Source organism: Canis lupus, chromosome 24 (assembly GCF_048164855.1).
Source record: "Canis lupus baileyi chromosome 24, mCanLup2.hap1, whole genome shotgun sequence".
NCBI lineage: Eukaryota > Metazoa > Chordata > Mammalia > Carnivora > Canidae > Canis > Canis lupus.
The window spans coordinates 41,164,376-41,183,358 of NC_132861.1; the positions used below are offsets into that span (position 1 = coordinate 41,164,376).

At 37.2% G+C, this 18,983-nt stretch overlaps 1 long non-coding RNA gene across 1 annotated transcript in view; it reads left to right on the top strand.

The window, feature by feature from the left end:
* LOC140616093 (uncharacterized) overlaps positions 1 to 18,223 on the top strand; it is a 58,841-nt gene extending 40,618 nt beyond the window's left edge. Inside the window, exons 4-6 of the long non-coding RNA XR_012016623.1 lie at positions 8,195 to 8,557; positions 15,669 to 15,837; positions 17,801 to 18,223. This is a non-coding gene — a long non-coding RNA (uncharacterized lncRNA). The remainder of the gene's footprint in view (positions 1 to 8,194; positions 8,558 to 15,668; positions 15,838 to 17,800) is intronic.
* Positions 18,224 to 18,983: the final 760 nt, after the last annotated feature.

Sequence of the window (18,983 nt, forward strand, 5' to 3'; positions counted from 1 at the left end):
TTTAAAAACAAAATTTCAGATGCGTGCCCCAATGGCCAGCAAGACAGAAAATACCCAACAAAAGGTTGCCATTACTCTAATTATCAACCGTGAGCTAATGTTTTGGGGTGCTTTAATGCCCACCCACATTTTCTATGCCTGAAAAACTGTTAGTTATGCAACAACTCAAAAATATAATATTATCTCAATAACGGCATATTCCTATATGTTTGTTTTAGAGTAATTACATTTTTGCAATAGAAAAGAGCTCTACTCTTCTTCCCCTCACACATACAAATCAGCTCAAGCTGGAAAACTAAATTTATTCTACTGTTTTTTCCCAAATCAATTTTCAAATCCTATCAATTTAATCTCTAAAACCCTCTCTCAGAGCCCCCATCCCTGCTCTTGTTCCTGCCCTGCTCTGCCCTGGACCTCACCACCACTCTCTCCAACAGCTTCTTGGTTTCTTATTTTGTCTCCATGCCTCCGATCTTGTACTCCTTCAACCCATGCTCTGCACTGCCACTCATTTCTGGATTCCCACTGGGCATCATGGGTAACATGAAGAATAATCTTCCAATAAGATCTCATTAACCAAAATATTCAAATTCTTGACTGTGACAGATAGTTCCCTTCACAAACTGATCCAAGGGAACCTTTTGGTCACAGCCAGGCACTCCCTAGGCACTGCCATTTTGTACCTAAGTGTATGCAGTGGGGTGTTCCAATGGGAACTTCTACTTCAGTGGACACCAGATGCCAAAGTAAGGGTGAGGCTGATGTAGGTTAGCAGAGGTAGGCAAAGCAAATAGAACCCTGAGTGTCTTTACCACACCCCAACCCCATTTAGGGTTAAAAAAAATGGGCCTATATGTGAAGAGAGGGCATTTTGTGGGACATTTCCACTAAAGAAGCTATTACCATTTAGTCTTATCCTTATCTTTTTTGGAGAGAGATGAAGGGATCCTACCTTCTAAACTGCCCCACCAAGAGAAGACTCGCTGCCCCAGCTGCTAGGAAAGCAAGTGGCACAATCCTTTTGGCTTTCAGCCCCTACAGGGACTCCCTCGGGTACAGAAAAAAAGCCTATTTCGGGCAGCCTGGGTGGCTCAGTGGTTTAGCACCTGCCTTCAGCCCAAGGCGTGATCTTGGAGTCCCGGAATCAAGTCCCATGTCTGGCTCCCTGCATGGAGCCTGCTCCTCCCTCTGCCTGTGTCTCTGCCCTTCTCTCTCTCTCTCTCTCTCTCGTAAATAAATAAAATCTTTAAATAAAAGAAAAGAAAAAAGCCTATTTCAAGATCCTGCCCTATCACAGTGGCCCATATCCAATGAAGAATCCAGTGATGGAGGCCACGCTATTTCAGCCTATCAGGCCAAATCCAAGTGGCATTTTTAGCACCAGAACTTCACCTGAGGCCTCCTTCACAGCTCAACGACTCCCTCTCCCCTTTCCTTCAAGTGTTGATCCCTTAGGCCTTTCCCAATAAACATTTTATATGTTAAATTTCTTCTCAGAGCCAGCTTCCAGGGGAATCAAACCTGCAATAGTGTGTTCTAGTGGCTTACTTTCAATACATCTGCCTCCCAGGCTGTAAGTCCCTTGAGAGCAGGGATGAGTCTTAATGTATCTCTGCATTGCTCAGACTCGGCACCTGGGAAGGGGCACAGGATTTTCATTTAATATAAGACATCAAAACCAGGATGAAAGAGTGAAATGCAAGATTTTAAATCAGCACAGGAACACTTTTCTATGCGAGGGACCTTTTTTAAAAAAAAAATTGATTGATTGATTTGAGAGGGAGAGAGAAAGAGAAAATGCAAGCACAAGTGGGGGAAGGACAAAGAGAGAGAATCTCCAGCAGACTCTGCCCTGAATGTAATGCCCAATAGAGGGCTCAATCCCATGACCCACGAGATCATGACCTGAGCCAAAAGAGAGTGGAACACTAAAACTACTGAGCTACCCAGGTGCCCCATTTATGCAAGGGTTCTTTAACATGGGGTGGTCCTCATTGTAAAAGAGAAATACTTTTTTTTTTTTTTTAACTATTATCACTTCTATGAGAAGAAATTTTCCCTTAAAACATTTCTGGCCTATGGCTCTAACCTCATTCTTACCTGTAGAAGTAAAGTAACTCACCCAGTCACTAGATAACCCTGTGGCTTAAGGACACTCATCCATTTGCACTTACATTTACATATGTAGAGAGACATATTTGGAATAACACTACTGGCTTTTCTCAACCCTCAGTTTTTTCCCAGCAAAGGAGAAACTGACTTATTGGCAGGTAAATTTGATAAAAGGAATTAATCCTTCCTCTTCCCCAGGTAATTTGGAATCTACCTACCTAACAAAAGCATATTGTCTTCTCTACTTCTGCAAGCTATACCGGGTAGCCCCCAAGGATGAAGTATGCAGCTGCAGAAAGCAAGGATAGTTGTCTGCTTTGGGGGTAGATTAGCAAGCCTCCTTAGCAAATTCGCTTGTGCTACTTATTTATTGCTTAGGAAAATATTGCTAAAAACCTAGCTGCTTAAAACAATTTGTTATCCTACAATTTCTGTGGGTCAGGAATCTTGACGTGGCTTAGCTATGTCTTCTGCTTCAAGGTTTCTTATAAGATATCAGCCAGAGCTGAGATTTCATTTGAGGGCTCAACTGGAGAAATATCTGCTTCCAAACTCATTTGGCTGTTGACAGGATCACTTTCTTGCACGACATTGGGCTGGGGCCTCAGTTCCTCATGGGCTACAGCCCAGAGGCTGCCCTATATTTCTTGCTTCTTGAGTGTCTCCATCTTGCTTCATCAAACCCAGTAAGGGAGAGGGTCAGTAAAGAATCTACCAGCAAAATGGAAGTTAAAATCTTATATATAGGCATCACTGTTGCCATTCTATTCATTAAAGCAAGTTACTAGGCCTCAAGGGGAAGAGATCACATACACATGAGGATACCAGCAGATTGATGTCACTGGAGGTCATGTCAGAAGCTGCCTTCTACAACCCCTAAGCCCCATTGTCCAGCAGTTTTATCAAAAAATCATAAAGATGATTATTCTTATTCCCATGAGTCTGATTCCAATGCCCATTTCTCCATTGGTTCCAATCTCAGGAAGGGAAGAAAAATGCCATTTATAGGGCCCCCTCAAGGCACCAACAACCATCCCTGAGATTATTTCACTCATAACTAGATAACCTTTCAGGGGCAAGGAAGACTGACCTCAGGTCCCTTTCTTGACTATGAACATTTATCCCAGTGTAAGGCAGACTCTTGCTGAGGACATTAACTTTAACCTGTAGCAAATACGCTCTGCACTTATCCTTAGAGAAACTTGAAGGAACGTACCCCACAACCTCACCCAGGCTAATGATTTCACATAACCAAATGCTGAGGCCAAATGTATACTTGTCATGCCAGCTCTCAGGAGACAGAAATACTAAAGACTCATGTGACTCTGGAGGAATGGCACTGGAGGGCGTGTGACGCCAAAATCCGAACCATGTCTCAGTCACAGAGAAGCGTTGAAAAGTGTGCCACGTACTTATCACCACAAAGGTCCTGTCCATATTGAAACAAATCCAAAGGATAAGATTGACTGAATTACATAAGTCCTTCTGTGCTCAGGAAGCATTCTCAAGTGCCATGCGTAAGACAGTGACATTTATACACTGGAAAAGGGCTTCAGAGCTAAATTGGAAGCAGCTAAGCATTGCTTGGGGCACTCATATACCTTACTTCTCTAAGGCATTGAAATTAATAGGCTCTAATAAAATGGAGCTAATTGTAGGTAAAGTCAAAGCCACATAAACCCCCCATGAGAGCAGAGGCTGGGTTATTCCCTCATCACCAGACCTATATATGGCAAAGTTTTATGGATATGTGTTTATAGGATGTTTTATAGATGTGTGTTTCACTGTTTAATTGCTAAGTTTTTGTTGTGTGTTGTTTGGCCACTAACAGCCTTCCCAATTCTTGGCTTTTTACCTACATTACAATGTGTGTGATTGCCATATAAGACTTCTGGATAGCTAAGGAGATCCTTTACAGGTTTTTAATTATTTGATCAAAAATACATATCAAGAGTACCAAGATGAGAATCATAGCCAACAACAGAAACACAGGACTAAATTAGATGTAAGCATCTTGACAAAGTATGGTAACAGGTGCTGGGCGTCTTGTGTTCAAATAAGAAAAGAAAGTCTTAAGAGAAATCTCACAGAGCTTAGATCACACCATGGTTTAGTACATGCTAGACATTTTGGTTAGGTACCTTCTGAAGATACAGACCATTTCTCTGGGAAATGGTGCTACCTGGACATTGTGAGAAGAAGCCTTGCCCTGTTTACAGCATTGTGCTTATTCCAAAGTTGGACAATCCATCTTATAAAGCAAGGTCATCCAACAGATGCCTCTGAGATAATGGAAATCTAGTCTGTGCTGCCCAATACCTCACACACTAGCATGTGAGACTACTGAGCACTTAAAACATGGCTAATAAGACTGAGGACTAAATGTTTATTTAAATTTGAATATGAATAGCTACCCACAAATAGTAGTAACTATCAGACAACACAGAGCTAGAAATTTACTACTCAAAGTGTGGCCTGGAGACCCATAGCCTTGGCATCCTCTGTTCATAGATTTCCCAACAGAATCTGTGTTTTACCAGGAATCCTAGGCGATGTGCACACACATCAGAATTTATGGAATGCTACTCCAAAATATTTCTTTATAAGACTGGCTCTCTAAGGGGATAAAAATCTCAGAGCTGTTTTTTTGAACCGAGAAACTAGAGAATGAAATCTTCTGGAGTCCTATAAAATGTGATCTGTATTCATTCAATAGACACAGTCTTTCTTCTCATCAGGGCTGACTTCACAAGCACATTTGGTAAAAGATTTTCGCTGACCCTAGAAAAGGCCTCTGTAGTACACCTAGAATTTCCATGAAACTTCCTGCCATTGATACTGGTTTGCCAATAAAGATCAAGGCTCAAAAGTTTATGTCCTAAAAAACTAATATGAAATTTGCTCTAAGCCAGGAGAAATCACAATATTAGTTATCTGAGGGATGCCTGGGTGGCTCAGCGGTTGAGCACCTGCCTTTGGCCCAGGGCATTATCCTGGAGTCCTGGGATCGAGTCCCACATCAGGCTCCCTGCATGGAGCCTGCTTCTCTCTCTGCCTATGTGTCTGCTTCTCTCTCTCTCTCTCTCTCTCTCTCAAATAAATAAATAAATAATCTTTAAAAAAAATATTAGTTATCTGAGCACTAAATGTAATAAGGAAGAGGTGAGGAAGGACACTTTCCCAGAAACTTAAAGTGGAAAGAAAGGAAGACCACAGGGGTGAAGGAAGAGAGAAGAAAGGAACATTGATGTTGCATGTAGCATGCTACACAGGCTATGTTTCTGGACTGAGAAAGCCCTTGTGGTCCAGAACCATTTTCTACAGAGAGTGGCAGCAGTCACTCTGAGAAACTAAATTCTGGGAACGTGAGGTGCCTACGTTGGAAAGGTCAGAGTGCCCCCAGAGGCACCTATATTTAATCATTCTTCAGCACAGCTGTTCCTACCACAACCTAAATTGTCGTTGTCAGGAGCACTAATGTGTCCCTTCTGTAGTAGACATCGTTGCTTGTATCTGTTTGCTTGTTTTCAGGCTCTGCAGGCACGTCCTCTTTTTCCAATATTAGCTCCATAATATCATCTGGGGATTTACCCACCAGTGACTCTTAGCCAAGTGTGTCACTACTTCCACACACAAGCAGAAAATAGGGCAAACTCAAACCACTAGCCCGGTGATGGTGATGAGTCCCAGGAAGTTTACCTACATCAATCAAAACAAAACAGAAGCATTGACTTTGGCTGCAACTTCCAGCAAAAAGACCCTTGTCCGTTTTAGTTGGACTTGAAACTGTGAAGTGTTGGGTTAAGCAGCCCTTTATAAGGTAGAGGAGAGAACCTGTATGAGTCTAAAGACTGAAAAGAAGGATGCCAGTTTTTTAGGATCTGACTGAAGCCTCGCCTAAAGTCAGTCCTACACACTGTACACCACGCGAATCAATAAATTGCTTCTTTTTCCCTCAAAAAGTCTGGATTTAAATGCATATCGCTTGGAACCAAATAAGCCCGAACAGATAGAGCTCCTCTCGAAGGAATATCTTAAAAAGAAAAAGAAAAAGTTGGCTGAAAGCACAGTGAGGTAAAAAACAAATGACAAATGCGGTGCTCTAAATAACACGTGGCTAAGAATACTGCTGTGAACAGGAAGCTTTCTTACTTTCTTTCTTCTGTACTGTATAAAGATTTCTGTAAGTAAATATATAGCCCAGAAATAAGATTTACAAAACAAACTCTTTAGAAAACATGAAAATATTAACTTGTGATGATAAAACTCCCAGTTGTTCCCATTCATTTATGACAGAAATAACATCATCCATCCATCACTTTGGTGAGAAGTCACAAGATTCCAAGTGTATAATACTTAGTAGCTCCACTTCACAGATTCAGCAACATTTAATTTTAATGTACAAATAGCAAGAGAAGTTAGGCTACACACTCTCAGCTATCTTGCCCTATTATTAAAATTTTACTTCTATAGAGAAAGCTATGAGATCAGAAGAAATAAGGGAGAAATACTTCAATGGGGTTCCCTAAAATGTTGGGAAAAAATTTAGTTATAGTGAATACAATTACTGTAAGGCACATGTTAATATGTCTGGGTTGTTTCTTATTAGTGAAACAATGTTTGGAACTGAGTTAGGAGTCTATTTCATATAAGATATTAGACGGTGTAAAACACATAAGCAGAAATAATAAATCAGTGTCAGAGTTTCTGACAGTGCATAATGTAATACCAGGCATAGAGTGGCATTCTATCTTGAGCCACTTGAACCACTTACACCCCTAAAGGAAATGCCAGTCACGTGTCCTAAATAACAAGTTTCCACAACACCGGAGACTTCCAGCATTCCATTGCTTTTTGGACACTATATGCAAAACTGCATCGAACATGCATTCATTTTAATATGAATCATTTTTAGAGGGAGCTAAGCATTCTGTGTCAAATCAGGAATGGGAGTTGCAGCCAATGAAGATGAGGGGGAAAAAAAGATAGCTTATCCCTTACTGCTGGCAAAGCCAATTAGGCGTATCTTTGTTTCATGACAGCTATATAAAGAGTTGGGAGTTGGGAGTGTGGGCATTTGATATGGATGTGCAAACTAATTCTTTCTGTTGGCTCACATAAACAACAGTTAGTGGCATATCCGGTAGATGTTGTTTGGCCTCACTTCCCCAGACCATGTAAGGCAACGCAATTTGATACCTGCAGAGGCTTTTTGTCTCTTATCCAAAAAAATTACAAGAGCTTCTTCAAATAGAGTATTTAAGATGTGCTGAGATAACAACCCTGATCCATTAGAATATTCAGTTTGAAACTAAGATCAAGCTCACATTTGCATTATGGGCTTGATGACCTTGACTTTGCATTTCTGCCTTGTGCTAGCAATACAGTAACCACTGGGTATATAAATTCAGCACCAATATGAACTTTGTCATTGAATTTATTTTATTATGTTTAACCTTTGCAATTTATTTACTGGTCCATCTCTTCTGCTGGATGATGAGGTCCCAGAAAATAAAAGCTTCATTTGTGTCTGCTGTGCCCATACTACACACATAGTGGGAACTCATCTGTTTTTGAAATAAATTCAGTATTGGTTTCTACAGAGAAGTGTATTAAGCATTTTGATTAATATTTATTAAGGAAGTCCCACAGGTAAGGTTAGTAGGATTCTTCTGGCCAGCACTCATTTTTATTTTACAAACACATAATTTTTGAAGTTCTCTTAAGCACAAAACCTATGGCAATAGCAGCCAGCATTTCCTTATTTTAGGTGTCCAGTAAAATACTAGGAACTGTCAATCCCCTATTTCTCCTTTTTTATATGGTAATGCAATTACTATCTAAATGTTATAAGTAAGGAAACTGATACTTCCTTAATAATCAAAGGACTTAGTTGTATTCTTAAATTCATACAATCTGAAACTTGAGTCCTCATTCTTAGCTATCCCACTACACTCCAACCTATAGATTGTATATTTTGATGACCATGAGAAGTAGTGGGGAATCCCAAGTCTGTGGAAATAGGCAAATAGATAATTAACTTTGCTATAAACTCTAATCATTCTTCCTTTTTGTTTCTTAGTTTCAGAAATGAGATCAACCACATAAATGCATTCAATCCCAAAGGTATATATGGAAATAGATCACAGAAGATTTTAAATCAGGAACTTGTTTGGCTTCAAGCAAGTTGGCACAAACCAACACCATTGCAAGGCACAGTCAGCTCTGTGCTCAAAAATGGTAAATGTGCAGAAGGAGCAATGAATCCTACTGCTTCCTGAGGATTGGTGGGTCTGAAAAGTTAGTTGAGCATGGAATAACAGCATTTCTTGTGTCAATGGCTCCTCCTGTCTCAGGTGATATAAAAATGACAAAGGGAAAAATATTATGAGCATTTTCTATGGCAACTGGAGATGCTTGGCTAGATAGCCATCACGCTAAACAGGTAAATAATTAATAGTGACTAATATATATTTGGACACAAAATGTTACTTGATATTTTCACATAAAGTTTCCAATAGCTTTACCAACATTAAAGCATATTTTTGTCATGTAAAATAAGAAAAAACAATTCCTCTGAACTAACACTAGAAAAAAAAACATTTACATAAGGTTAAGCTCATTCTGTTTCTTTTACAAAGAATCTATTTTGAATTCAAGAGCTCACAAATAATGTGGGAGACCAATTAGGGGACTACCAGGATGGCTGCGTTATTGAATATTCTAGAAATCATAGTCTGTTTTCCCGAGCCCTTTTTAATAGATCCAGAAGGGAGTAATTGAATATATGAAACCACTTGTCAGAGCTGAGACAAAATTAAGGTCAGTCTTTCAAAAAGCCAATAGTAGGAGAAACCATATCAATAATAATTCATGACTTGATGGCTTGATGGGAAAAAGCATCCTCATCTTCAGGCACTTCTACCTTTCCAAACATTTTCCCTGCCAAAGTCCGCCATCAAAAGTAAGAGAATAGCGATCTTGGAAAACACTGGTTCTGAGATTTGAAGAAGTTTGAGCTAATTTCTGAGATCATACATCCATAACATCCACAGGACATCCCCAAATATAATGCACAATAACAACTGGTAAAACAATCCATGACACCTAAACAGAATCAAGCAGGACCACGGATCCAATAATTTGAAAAGAGTTGTATAATAAAGCATCCAGATAGGTCTGTGGATTCTTCTGTGTTATGGTCTATAGTCATATACACTATATTTACATCTAATAATTTAGAATTCTTTTGATCATTGCAACATCTTTGTAGGGTATGCAAGCCTTGTCCTCATGCTACAGATGAAGAAGCTGAGACCTAGAAAATTTTAGGGATTGCCATTTTCATACAGATAATATAGTGGAGAGCCATAATTCCATCCTTTTCCTGACTTTTCACTAAACTAGGCAATTTCTCAAAGATGTTAACATGAAAATACTCAAATATTTTAAATTCTTTGGAATGTTTATATATTGTGGATATATTACTTTCCCTGTGTAAGCAATCTATGTAGATTATGATTCCAGTTATACTATCAAAATAATCTAGTGCCATTATATATAATCAGGCAATCTTAAATTAGAATGTGATATGTTTTCAATCTGGCCAAAATATGTAAATTGGTAAATATATTTAAAATGCAAACATATTACAGAATATGCAACAAATACTGGAAGCACTGGACATGGAATTTAAATATCATGGGTTTTAAATAGGCTGTATTTTGGGGCACCTGGGTGGCTCAGTCAGTTAAGCATCTGCCTTTGGTTCAAGTCATGATCCCAGAGTCCCTGGACTGAGTTCTACATCTGGTTCCCTGCTTGGTGGAGAGTCTGCTTCTGCCTCTGTCCCTTCCCATGGGGAATGCTATTTTTATGCTTCCCGTGCTATCTCTTGAGCTCTCTCTCTCCCAAACAAATAAAATCTTAAAAATAAATAAGTAAATAAATAAATAAATAGGCTGAGTTTCAAACCGAATGGCCCTGGGCAAATCATTTAGCTCTAGAAGGTTTTTCCACCCATGAAAAGGGAAGCTGATTGGTCCACTCTGCACCAGCTTGAAGGTCTCATTTATTTCTTGCTGTTGTTATTGTTTTGTCAGGGTTTTTGAAGTAATGTAGACATACACAAAATATTAAAAATCAAATAGCATAGAAGGGTTTTTAATGAAGGCATACTGGGAAGCTGGAGCTGCTGTAACAAAACATCATTGACTGGGTGGCTTAAATGACAGAAATGTATCTTTTCATAGTTCTGGAATCTAGGAGTATAAGATCAGAGTGCCAGCATGGTCTGGTCCTGTGAGAGCCTCCTTCCTGGCTTGCAGATGGTCACTTTCTTGGTACATCTTCAAAAAGCCAATATTGAATGGAGGTGAGGTGTAGACTTTCCTTTTTCTTATAGGCCACCATCTTATCAGATTAGGGATCTACCCTATGACCTCATTAATCTTAATCATCTTTTAAAGATGCTATTTCTAGATATTACCACATTGAGGTTTAGAACTTAAACATAGGAATTTGAGGTGGGGACAAAATTTAGTCCATTGAAGAAAGTAATAGCTCCTTCTGGATATTTAATCTGTTTATAATTGTCAATCACTTTTAAAGGTGGTTTTACTCTTGTGATGGTATCTTCATGTCTTTTCCATGTGCATTGCAGGGCTCTTGGACTCAGAGGCTCTTTAACTCTTTGAGGTAAGGGGTCTCTGTTCTGAGGTCCCAGATGACAAAGTGGAGAAGCTTTGCTCTGAGGCATCATGTCTCCCCACACCTGCCATAAAGTTGATTCTATTTCTTTAATAAAAATTTGAGTTTGGGAGAATGGGTTGCACAATAGGAAAAAAAAAAAAAAGTTTTGTCTCCCTTTGGAATTAGAAGAAAGGGGTCTGACTAGAGCTGACTCATCGATATATAGATTTTAAATTATTCCCTACATTTCCAACCACCTTCTCATTCCTGTGTCTCCTCATCCCAGCAGCCTCTGACACCTGCATTCCTTGTTGGCTGCATCTTTGTCTGAGAGTGTTCAAGTCTATGGCTATTCTGAAATATAGAACACAGACTATACGTGCTATATTTCATCAACCAAGATTTTTTAAATATCTTGTTTGCTTCAATTTGCCCCAGCTAGATTTTTTCTAGACTAATGCTTGATTTTTATTCTTTTACTAGCATTATTATTAAGTCTCCAGAGGCAGAAATAATTAATCCATTTACACAGTTCACCATTTTCAATGGGAAGCCTGTTTATACTTAATAATTGAAAATTTACTTCAGTAGCCTTTCACTCGATATTCAACAAACATTTATTAAATATTCTCTAACTAATAAGCATTGACCTACAAGCCTAAGAAATATACTGTGCATTCATCTAATAGTTTTCAATCAGGCCTCTTCTGTGTGCCAGGCATTGTGAAGGACTTCATCATTTAGTGTCCCAGGATACCAAAGTAAACAACCAAGAGGAGCTCTAAATTGTCTTCTCTCCAAAAGCTAAAAATTAAGAGAGAGATTGATTTCTGTCATGGATCTGAGTGGAACAGCATCTAGAGTCTCTTTCAATTTAAGAATTCTGAAGAATGCAATGTATAGGGAGGCCCAATGATCTAAGATGGTCAACAAGATCCATAAAGGTACCTCACTTTATCAGTTCACTTCTTTCCCATGGTAATAGTTATTTCTTTAGTTTTGGACTGGACTTGTGGGCAACCTTCTCAAAACTACATTTTCAGCTTTCTTTGCAATGGACTATGAATGAGATTCACCTGCATACAACTCCCAAATTGTTTATTTAAAAGGAAATGCCATGCCCAGGACCTCTTGTCTTTCCCTTTATCATGAGCTATAAATATAGATAAATCTCTGCCCAACTCCAATCATGCAAAAAAGGACTGTGGGTGGAAAAATAAAATGGATGGAGATCAAGTCCCTTAATGACTTCAGGGAGCAGGGTTTCCCAAGCAAGCTAAATTAGACAGATGGTTACATGAGGAATTGAAAACTTTGTCTCTTTTCAAACCACTATAATTCAACAGTCTCTGTATTACAATATCTTAAACTTTGCCCTAATAACCTAGTTTCACTAAGTGTCAACTCATGATCAGTTTTCAGACATATATTAAAATTATAAAAGAATGTTGCCAACTATAGTTTCCAATAATTCAGATTATACTCAAAATTTCAGGGGCTACATTTCTAAAAAGTAATTCAGTGGACAGAGGCATAAGGTAGCAATGACTCTAACCGTGGGCTAAGAGAAAAAAGGAGCAGTGAAAGAATTAAACAAGGCTCCTGAAGTTTCTGCTCACATCAGCCACTGCCATCCACATTCCATTAGCTTATGCAACTCAGTAAAAAAGTCTGGCTCAGTGGGATGGGGATGCATACCATACAGGACACTGTGGTCATTACAACAAAGGGTAGGAATATACAATCTTCTTACAAAGAGGGCAGCAATAACTGGGAGCAGTAACATAATCTCAACCATAACCAAATGGAACAAACTTTAAGTAAATTTCAGCTACAAGCCAAATAGTTTAAATGGGCTTCAATTTTATTCATATAACTTCATCTTCTTTGTGCTAAGTGGAGTCTCATAACTGGAAGAAAATATACTGTGTTTAGTTAAAACAGATTTTAGAGAGCCTTTGACAATAATAGTCTGGATTTATCAACTCCTATGGTCAGATATTCAAGTAGTCATTGCTGTATTTCCTAATATTCTTATCCCCTCATCTCTAAACTCTATACAGCAAATAAAAACATTTTGGCTATGGAAAGAATTCTAATCTTTTTATATAAAACTTATCTTTGGCACAGTTTTATGCAACCTTAATACTACCTTTAAATGCAACCTTAATCAACTTGCAAATTCCATTGATTAGAATTTAAAATGACAATTTCAATTCTATCATGAAGTAAGGTTTAAAAAGGACTTAGAAAATATTCCTCTACCATTCTAAAAAACTTGGTCTTTTCTCCTCTTTAATTTTTATTAATGTGAAGTTCATACAGCTTTTATTCAGAAATTTCCCAACACACAGAGAGAAAACAACTACCTTTTTTTTTTCTTTTTCAGTAAGGTTTGGTACATGGCTATATAAGCCATGTATTATCTTTTCTCTTTTTTCATCATTTAACTACATTAGTAAAGTAGTATACAATTTATCAGATTATTAATTTGAAAATCATGTCTATTAATCAATTGATTAGTCTTTAACATGTACAAATAAAAATTCTATTTAAAATGTAGGAGAATAAAAGGAAGCCCTATGTGAATGAGCATAGAGGTTATATCTTAAAAGATCACTCAAATGTATAATTTTTAAAAGTAGATCAGTGGCTCAATCAGTTGAGTGTCTGACTCTTGATTTCAGCTCAAGCCATGATCTCAGGGTCACGTGATTGAGCCCTGCTTCAGGCTCTGAGCTTAATGGGGAGTCTGCTTGAGATTTTCTCTCCCCCTCTTCTCTCCTCCTCCCCTCATGCTCTCTCTCTGTATCTCTGAAATAAATAAATAAATCTTTTTAAAAAAAGGATCAGTGGAAGATTTCTGCTTTTGGTCAGTACTAGAAATTTGCAAGAGACTTTTGCTTTTATAGTCATAATCAAAAAATAAAATACTTATAAAAAATAGTAGTATTCTGAACTACCAATGATATGAAGATGCAAAGAAATTGAAGGGAACCAAATACTGTATGTATTAAATAGGAAATTTAAGTAGATTATAAAAACTGAAAAAGGAATTAAATAAAAATGCTAGAAAGAAAATGAAAATGAAGTATTGATTTAAGGGTAAACTGGATTCACCAGAAGGAAAAAAATCATTGAACTTGAAGCAAACTTATTAGGAAGTATGCAAATGGAAACAGAAATGGAAAGACAAGAAGGAGGAGGAGGAGAGTGTTCAGAATTTATGATACAATATTAATGACAAAAGAAATTCTTTAACCTGAAGGAAAATAATATCAGATGGAACTCAAAATTGCATAAGGTATGGAGAGTAGCAGAAGGAATAAATCTGGGCAAATATGAATTAGTAATATGTGCTATTATTTTACATGTATATATACTTTTGGACATAATAAATAATAATAAATAATAATGATAATAAAATATTGGCCATTTAAAATAAAAATAGCATCTATGCATTGGGAGGAATATAGCACATGTAGTGAAGTAAAATGTGAGATAATAATAGAACAAATGTTGGGAAAGGGTAGTTGATATGGCACTATTGTGAAAGTTCTTACATTGTTAATTGGGAGTAAACTTTGATAATAAAAATGTATATCACGATACCCAGAATGGTTAATAAGAAGATAATCCCAAAAGATATACCTAAAATATGTGATTCATTCAAAATAATAAAGAAGAAAAAGAGGAAACAAAACTAAATTTAGTTTTATTATAAGATGAATAAAACTAAATAAAATTTAAAATCCAAGATGGGAGATAAAGCACATCATATTAATAAATATTAATAAATGGAGTAAATGGAATAGGTAAATAAATACTTGGGCAAAAGGCAAATATTATCAAACTGGGGTGGAAGGTGAGAAAGCAAGATTTGTATATTCTTTACAAGAAAGACACTTTCAATATAAAACAGCCAAGATGAAGATAGAAAGGTGAGAAAACTTGTACAAAATAAACTGACCATAAGAAATCTGGTATAGCTATACCAGTATCAGACAAAGTGGAATTTAGAACAAGCAGTTTCATCAAGGATAAAGAGAAACATTATCTAATGAGAAAAGGCTTGATTCATCAAGTAGATAGAGCAATCCTAAATGTGTATGCAATAAACACGGAGCTTCAAAATACATGAAGCAAAAACAAGTGTAAAACATGACTTCCACTTTTGGTCAATACGGAATAACAGGAGCTAAACTTACTTGCCTGCCTGAGACAATGTTTTTAATAGCATATATAACACATTGGTTTGCAAAATAGTGTCTAAGTGCATTGAAGGCTCATGATCCCTGAGAGATGGGAAACAAATTATTCCGGGCTTGCTGCCTCTACTTTGCAGCATAGGGAAGAGAAACTCAGACAACACCTGGTGGAGCCCAGTGGACTCCCTGAGTTGAGAATTCAGGAAGACAAGCCCATCTAAAGTCCTCTGGACAAAGTACTAGAAAAGAAGAGAGGTGTACAGAGAAAGAACCCTGGGGTTTTTTGGAGAGGCTCCCTCAAATGTCCAGTTGAGTACTGACAAATACATACATCCAAGGAAATTACCCAAGCTAGAGAAAGAACTACCCAAAAGAATTTGGGGTACAGTTCTTCATCCTTACAGAGAGCTGTTCATAGTATATTTTTGTGGTAGACACACTGAAAACTTTTGTGACCTTTGGAGAATTGCAGAAAGTGAATTCAGTCTTGCCTCAGTAATGGGGAATCACTCAGCCTTCCCCAAGCACTGATCCACTTTATCCTAACAAATTTTAAAAACAAGATCCAAAAGTATCAAACTGTTTCCAGAACTAAGCTCTAGAATATTTATAAGACTGCAAAAATAATTAACACCCACAAGGTGTTTTTTTCCACAGGAAAGATCACAATGTCCAGCCTCTAATAAAATATTACCACACGTGAAAGAAAGAGAAAAATATTACCCATAATGAGGGGATAAACAATTAAAGCCAACCAAGAACTGATACAGATGTTAAAATTAGAAGACAGAAGATGGTTATCATAAAAATATTTTATTTCAATAAGGTAAGTAAAGGCCTGGAAGATACTTTTAAAAGACCCAAAATCAAACTTCTAGAAATGCTACCATACATAATGTGTGAGACTTAAGATACATGCTATGGAATTAATAGCAGATAATAAAAAAATTGCAGGAAAATGATCAGTGAACTTGAAGATATAACAATAGAAATTACCCAAAATAAAGCACAGGATACTTTATTTGGATGATGAATCTAAAAAATAAGCAGAACATTAAGAGCTATGGGACAACCTTAAGTGTCTTAGTATAAGTGCCTTGGATTGAGCAAATATGCTTTCAATATAAAGCCAAAAGCATAATCTATAAAAATATCAATTGATAAATTGGGCCTCAAAATTGAAATTTCTATTTAAGCAATTAAGTAAAGAGAATGACAAGGCTAGGAAGAAAAATTTATAAATCATATATCTGAAAAAGGACTTGCATTAAGAATATATAAATAATTCTCAAAACTCAAAAATAAGAAAATAACCAACCCAGATACAAAGATACAAAACGAGTAAAAGATTTGAACAGGCTTCACAGATAAGCACATGAAAAGATATTAAACATTATTATTCATTAAGAAAATGAAAATTTAAGACCACAGTAAGCTACCACCACATCTCAATTAGAATAGCTAAAATTTAAAAGACTAACCATACCAAGTGTTGGCAAGGATGTGGAGAAACTAAAACTCTCAAATACTGCTGTTCTGGGAATGTAACATGGTTTAGCCACTTTGGAAAGCAGTCTGGCAGTTTCTTAATAGAGGAACTGTACGACTAATATATCATCCAGCCATTCTTAAATTCAAGATCTAAGGTAAGTTAAGACCTCTGTCCATGCCAAGATTTATACGTGAATATTCATAACCACTTTATTTATAATAGCCCAAATGAGAAAACAACCACAGTGCCCATAAACACATAAATGGATAGACAAGTTGATCTATCCATACCATGAAATATTATTTAATAATAAAAGGAAATGAATTATTAATACAGGGCACAGCATGAATGAATCTTAAAATCATTATACATGGATAAATCCTAAACATCATGTTGAGCAAAACAGACACACAAATATACTCACCCAGTTGCACACACACACACACACACACACAGCAAAAATACATATCTGTGGTCCTCTTTAGTGAGTTTCAAAAATAGACAAAGTTATTGTATAAATTTAAATTCAGGAAGTAGTGCCATGCAGACAAGGTGGGTGGATATTGACCAGAAGGGATACAATTCAATTTTTTATGGTGATGAAATTTTTTCAGTAATGATTATTTGTTCATATACAATTGTCAAAATCCCTCAGCATGAACACTTAAGATCCATGCAGTGTATTATGTGTATTTATACCTCAATAGCATTTTTAAGAAGGACCATGAAAAGTAAATTACTATTTTTATCACCCTTCACATATTATCTCTGCAATTATTTACGCATTGCTGTTGCAGAGTGAGCATATTTCCATCTTCATAAGAACATGCTCCAAACACAATTATTTCAAATACCCTAGGGAAAATATTAAAACACATAATTTTTCTTTAAGAATACAATATATACCAGAAATGCAATACCAGAAAAAGCAAAAACAAGAAAATAAAACTAAAAACAAGAGGTAAACTTAACCCCAAAGGGATTCTCTAAAACAAAAACTTCTTCTAAGCTTAGTTTAAACCAAATGTTTTCTTCATGCTCAGGCCTTTTCTTAAATTTCAGCTCATCTGAGGAAATCATACATATGGATTTTCATGGCCATTTGAAAATAATTGCTCTGTACCTATGTTCTGAGGGTATTATCCGCCCAACCAGCCAATCGAAACTCTCCTTGTAAAGTCACTTCTATGTTTTGTTGTTAGCTGGTCCTAAAACATAAGTCTGAAAGTAAAGGCGGGATTTTTAAGCTATGAAAATTAAAATCTCATTTTACTTGCCAATTCTGGGCTATCATCAGATCCTACTTACTAACTTGGGAGAACCAGATCCTCCAGCAAGTTATACCACACCCACAGAAAGGAGCACCCTCACTGAGGCCATTGGACCCACACAGGACACCTGTAACCTCAGCAAAGGGATGGACCCATGCTATCCTGCATGCTCCCTCAACTTCTCCTGTTGTCCATCAGTGCTGTCCAGAAAATGAGTAAGAGTCGGGCATTTGTCAATCTGATTTAATGGATGATGGTGTTTGGCCAAAATATATATACATATGGTGTCTGTCTGGCTCAGTCAGTAGAGCATGTGACTCTTGATCTTGAGGTTGTGAGTTCAAGTCCCATGTTGAGTGTTGGGATGACCTAAAAAGATAGACATATAATTAGCAGCAAAAGAGAGTAAAGGGAAGAAGAGAACATGCTGCAAGAGCAAATGAAGAAGACAGGGACAGAGCAGCAGACTTAATACTTCTGAGCTGCTGTCTCTAAAATGACATGACCCCTTGCCTCACAGGACTGTGAAGCAGACTTTTTTACATTAAATAGAAAATATCAAAATAATCCTTGCTTTTGTTTAATTTTTTATTTGGAGACATTTGTGATATTCTTTGAACTTTGAGGACCCTACTTTTGTGACCTTGGATGTCAGAAGGACTCATTCTCATTTGGGCGTAGAGGTGCGTAAATATAGGGAGGGCTGTATGTGATTATGTGTGAGTTTTTTTTTCCTGCGTTGGCTACCCCAAAGAGAAAGATTTGTAAGAGCCCCACAATTTTAAGCAGAGCCAATCATCTTCCTTTAGTGCAGAAATTATTCAAGCTTATATACAGCCCATATATCTGTGGGCTTGGAATCTAAGAAGTAAATTTATTTTTTTCATGTCTCAATCAAGTTGACAGACCATTCTTGTTCCTAGGAATCATAATGTGGATGACAACCCTTAGAGATGTTCAGGGCATCACCTGCCCAACCTTCCACTGAGCACTCCTGTGTATACGCTTCCTTCATTAAAACATCCAAATTTGAATTTCATGTTGCCAGACTTTACCACCAAGCTCCTCTCCCTAATGGCAGCCATCCTCATCATTTCTCAATGCTTTAGCTCCTGGACCTAATGTTCCTTCTCTTGAAACAAAGAGATGATTTTTCCTACATTCTGACTTCTGAGATTCTTGAGTCCCTGTATTCTAATGACAATGTTC